Below are 6,344 nucleotides of genomic sequence, written 5' to 3' on the forward strand. Positions count from 1 at the left end.
AGACATTTATAAATATTCCATATGGTTTGCAGTTTCTGTCACATCTCATGCAAGAAAGAGTAGCATGGGATATATATATATATGTATATATATGTATGTATATGTTTATACACACATATGTATATATGTATATACACACATATAGATTCTATATATATGTATATATGTATACTTACCTCTACCCATCCTTTACAAGCTATAAGCACACACATGTACACACATATATGTATGTGTGTATATATTCACATATTATATGTGAACTTTATATTTACACACACACATTATATATATATATTATATATATATATATATCACTGTAATCATATATTAGAAAAAAATTTAATAATGATCTCCAAGATTCCTTCCAGATCTAAGTATTAGGAAGTTATTTTGATCCTTCAATAGTAAACTCAAAACCACCTCTTCCATGAAGATATCTCTAATAAGCCCAGCCATGAATATGGGTTAGAAGTTTGAAAATCCCATTACTTAATTCTTACACACCACATCTCCTATATTAGTTATCTTCCAATATGAAAGTTTCCTAATTTTCTAGAAAGAAAGAACTACCTTTGTTTTTTAAAAACTAAATTTTGAGTTTCAAATTCTCCCCATCCCATCAGTCCCTTCTCCCACCCGCTGAGAAAGTAAGTGATATGATAATAACCATGTATGTGAAGTCCTGGAAAATATTTCCATAGTAGCCATGTGAGCAAAAAAGGAAGAAAAATAAAGAAAAAATATATTTCAAATTCTACTTAGAATTAATCACCCTCCCCTTTATCCTCTCCCCCCCCTCCATGCTAATTTTTTTTAATCATGGTAACTTTCAAATTATCTTTGATCATCATATTGATTAGAATAATTGAATCTTCCACAGTTGATCATCACTACAAATACTTGAGTTGTTTACAATATTGTCCTGGTTCTGTTGGCTCCATTTTACTCCAGTTCATGTCTTCCTCAGATTTTCTCTGAAACCATCCTGCTCTGATCAACTTTCACTGAACTTATATGTTTATAATATTTAAATATGAAAGGAACCTTAGACCTTATTAAATTGATCTGATTTAATTTAGAGATAAGGGAATGGGGGCCTGGAAAAGTTCAGCAGGTTTCCCAAAGGAAGATAAATGGAATAGCACAGTTGGAGAGATAGCTAAGATTCTTTAACAACAAATGTAGGTTTCTTTTCAGCCGTATAAAAGTGTTTCTATTTTCTTAATAGTAAATTTGTCAATGAATTAATGAAAATAAATGAAATCAGGTAGATATTTAACAACTCTCTCTGGGACAAAATAATTTACACATGATAGATTTTTAAAATCTGTACAATCAATAGTGCCTCTATCGCTTTCTTAAGACTAGACAATCAATAAAACAATAAACTACCTCCTGATTCTAGTGTTTGCTGACTTTGGAGTACAGATGTTTCCATTGCAAATTTTACAACCATGAGCCACTTAGAGACGGCTTCATTATATCTCTAAAAGAAAACCACATAACCAAGGGTCTGCTAATGTTACAGCAGTAGTTTTATGACCAATAATATTGTTTTATAAAGTTAAAGATAGTAGAAGTCACCAGAGGTCAAAATTTCTATTGAAGAGATTTTTTTCACTGTACCTATCTCTGATAGGGAATCAACCACCTATATAGGTAATTCTAATCTTAGACAAACACCCTCTTGTTAAGAAATTTTTCTTTATATTAAGCTAAAATTTATTTCTCTAGAAATTTCATTCATTACTTTTAGTTTTTCCCTTTGGGGCCATGTAGAGGTAGTCTGTTCCCTCGTCTATCTGACAGGTCATAAAGTAGTGGAAGATAGCTATATAAACTTTCTTTTTAATCTCTTCCCTAGATGAAACATCCTCATTTTCAAGTCATTCACATATGCAAGTTTCAAATCTTCTTCCTGTTATAATCATTCACCTCTGGATATCTTCCATCTTGTCAATGACTTTTCTAAAATGTGGTACCACTAAGGTGATCCAACTAAGATTGGACATACCAAGACTAAAATCTCATTCAGCCTGAACCCAATGTTTCCATTGGTACAGTTGAGGATTATCTTAGATTTTATACTTGCCATATCACATTGTTGATAAATAATAAAAATACAATTTAATAAAAACTTAAGAAATTTTTCACATGGATTGTTTTCTATCCATATTTGTCCAACTTGTTCACTTTATTTGAAAAACACAATCCCTGTCTAATATTTAGCAATCATTCAAATTTGATTTTATTATAATTCCTATCTGTCAATATAAAAACAATTTTAGCTTTCATTTTTTAAAATTTTGAGATCCAAATTCTTTTCCTTACTCCTTACCCCTGCATCTTCATTGAACATATGTGTGCAGTTATGCAGCACATTTCCATATTAGTTTTGTTATGAAAGAAAAGACAAAAAAATGAAAAAAAAATTTAAAAAAAACTATGCTTTTATCTGCCTCCTGCCTCTTTCAGTTCTTTCTCTAGAGGTGGACAGCATTTTTCATAAGTACTTTGGAGTTGTTTTAGATCTGTCAGTTGTGTTTACTATTTTAAAGCATTCTTTGCCAATTGTGTATAATCCATAAATGAACATACTGCTACTTATACCTGAAATGAAATTTTTGAGAAAAATATTGCACTTTAAAGAGCCAAGGACAGATTCCTAGGTCATACAACAAAATAACTCCAGGTACATATTAATCACATTGATAAATTCATTCAGCAGATCTATATATTTGCACATAAAATACACATACATATATAAATATATACAACAAATATATGAAAACACATTTATATATGATGTCATGTAGTAGAGACCATCTTAAAATCTCCACTCTTGAAGCATTTATTAAGAACTTATAAGACCATCTTTGAGAAATTTTGTATTAGAAATTCTTCATTGTATCTAAGGTTAGTTAACTTTGTTCTGCCAAGGCTCTTTGATTCTATGATAATGTCATCAAGTGCTGTTTGGCTAAGGGTTTTAAATGTATTTGTGGCACTTTTCTCCTAATCCATTACCAACATACTATCCAGTACTACCCATTACTCTCTTTCATACATCAGGTTTAGACATGTTCCTGAAAATTGAACTGCCTTTTGTGAAGGAATACTTGACACTTAATCTGGAAAAGTTGCTGTTTATGAATCTATTTTTTCACCCAGAAGGCTTTTTACTTGGATAGTTTTGCAATGATAGCTGCATTTCACCATCTACACTATTTTCACCGACTATTAACTTTTTTAAAAAATGGTTCATTAGATCTTGGATCTATTCCATGAAATGTTCATCTTCATAATTATAACTGTACATTGAAACACACTCTAGTATGTTCCACTATTGTTGAGACATAATTTGGGATTAGTCATGTAATGATTATATATTATATACAAGTATATCTATATATAAGTATATATGTTTAAGCATATATACCCATATCATTTTTATTTGCTTTTCTCTATAAAACCTTTTAACTCTTAGTGTAAAAGGTTGATAGTGTGGCTGCAGAAATATGAGACTACCATGTATCAGTGCTTTCTTAACTTGAGAAATGCAATTTTAGAATATACCTCTTTCAGTTGCAAAGGGAACATCTCCTCAGATTTTATGTTTTGTTGACCTTTACCACAGTTCTTTAGTCAAGGTCAACCAAAAGACAAACAGATCATCGTTGCCCAAAAGCTGATGGGAAACCAGCAGATTGGGCAGTTTATTTTCCTTCCTCTGAAAAATAATAAACTGACCCAAAGTTTTATTCTTTTCTCATCTGAGAGAACAAATAACCTTTCCCTCTTATAATGATTCCTTTGGGTTTACAATGATTCCCCTGAAATAAAACAAAGTTGGTGAGGAGATTGTGGATGACAGTGATGATATTAACATTTACATATGTTTCAAAATTTGAGATTAATTTTCCCTATTTGCCCAGAGTTTGAATAGAATGGAAGTTTTAAGCTGTTGCTTTTCTAGTCTGAGCCCTGTGGTTCCTTTATAGAATCTGGTAGTTGCTGTATTTCTGGAGGCTTGCCATAGCAATGAGTTCCTGAACTCAAGTGGTCTAATCTTAACCTCTTTAGTAGTAGATTACAAAGCACTTTTACATTCTACAACGCTCTTAATTGTGTCACAATATTTCTGTGATGTAGCTGCTACTATTATCTCCATTTTACAGTTGAGAACAAATTAAGAGTGGAATACAACTAGCACGTAGTAAGAGTAGATTTGTTCCTGCATCCAATTCTGTCCCTCTATCCCTGATAAGATGGAGCTGCATAGAGGTGTGGTCATCCTGAGTTTTTCAAATACTTATGGTATAGGACTCACCCATAGAGGAACTCTTCCTCCATTTACTATATTTCAGTGATCCCTGTTGCAGTGAGCATGGCATTAATGGTATTATGTGGTGGAATCACTCAGTGTCTAAAATCCAGGTAACCCTTTGAATAGTGTAAAGGCAAACTCCAAATCTAACACATCTCAGATATGGTTCAGATGCTAAGATTCAAACTTCCTCATTTACTCCCTTGGGGAGTTGGCAGTACGTCTCATTTTTCTTTTTGTCTTATGATCTTCCAAATAATTAATGTCCAATAGCCTATTTTTTAAGCCTACAACAATTTCTTCGTATTTGGATATATCCCTACTTTTTCTGAAACTAAAAATAAATTATATTATCAAGGTCATTTTCCTCTTCAATGTCATTTTGATTCAGAGGGAAAAAATGTATACATGAGTAAATATTTCAATTATTCAGTGACCTACATTCATATTCATGTATATAGTAAAGTTATGCTCAAAATAGGCCACATATCGTGTTTACAAAACTATCTAATGAAATAACCCCCAAGCATGTTTGACATCATCTACCCCTTTTTTTCCTGAAAGTCCATTTTTCTTTTGTACCAATGACTTTACATTCTCATCATTCCCTTTTTATCTCTTTGATCATTTCTTCTCTGTCCTCTTTGCTAGATTTCTATCCTCCTGCTGCTCCCAAAATGTAACTGTTGCCCTAATTTGTCTTAGACTCACTATGAGTTCCCTCATTTTTGGTATTGTTATAGACCTGTGGTTTTTGTCATTAACTAGATTAAGTTGATTTCCAAATATATTGATTCTAACCTGAACGTCCCAACAGAAAGGTTTTTTTTCTCTCCTTAAATTTGTCACATCTCTATGGAAACTTATATTTGAACATGTTTTGAATGAACATTGAATGAATGGAAATTCTTTTTGTGATTCATTTAATACAATATATAAACCATACATATAAAGAAAGAAAAAACTTGCCCTGTGCCTAAGAATTTTTGATAACGTAAATTCATCTGTAATGATGATGGATATAGGAGTCCATATGGTAGTTCCGACTGCTCAAATTATAGTAAATCTTATATCTGAGACATAAGCTACAATACTTTTCCCCCCACTGCAGTTATACAGAATAGAGGCCACCTGCTGTTATGTTCAAATAGTAGCAAGGGTATTGAGAAAATTCTGTTCTTTGGTACAAACAATCCACCTACATCTCTTCCCAAAACTCCCATGCCCACAATGAAATTTTCAATATGGAAGATAATCCCAGTTATATTTTGGCAGTTCATGGTTATATTTTTTCTTTAAATCATGAAGGAGATGGTAAAATAATACTAATAATGACAAATGCACTCATCAAGTCACATATAACTTTACAAGCTCCAGAGAGTGAATATAATACCTCCTATTACACCTGGCTACATTTTCCTTTTCTGCAGTGACCCAGAATTAATGGGTTTTCTCATTCATCAGAGGAAATGGACCCCAGATGCTCTACTATCTCTGACCTTTTCTTCCAGAGTGTGAAGGTGAAAAGGGAAGAAGGTCGGGACAGTACAAGACTTCAGAAAGACCAAGCATGAACATATGCAGCTGAGTGGGTACAAATGCTAAGTGCCTTGGTCAGCTGGTTTGTAGCATTTATAAGCCGTAAACTTATAAATTTTTAAAAATAAGTCCTGTACACTGTGTACACTCTCAATCTCAACCTTAGTTATAGATAGTAAATCTCAGGCAAAAGATTTTAGTGGCACAAATTACAATTGGATGTAAGAAGTTGAATGATCTATTCTTAAGTTAACGATAAAAACAGTGATAATTATTATAACAGAATCCTTAGCCACCATTTAGCTAGATAAAATGATACAAAGAAAAGAATTCTGGCTCCATCTCCCAGGAACTCCACACATATTCTTTTTTATTGTTGTTGTTGCTTCTACTTTATGATTCAACTTTGGGCAAGTCACTCTGCAAAGTGACAGTATTGCATTAAATAGCCCCTAAATTCTTTTTTGGATTTACTAAC

This window comes from Sarcophilus harrisii, chromosome 6, assembly GCF_902635505.1.
Source record: "Sarcophilus harrisii chromosome 6, mSarHar1.11, whole genome shotgun sequence".
Taxonomy (NCBI): domain Eukaryota; kingdom Metazoa; phylum Chordata; class Mammalia; order Dasyuromorphia; family Dasyuridae; genus Sarcophilus; species Sarcophilus harrisii.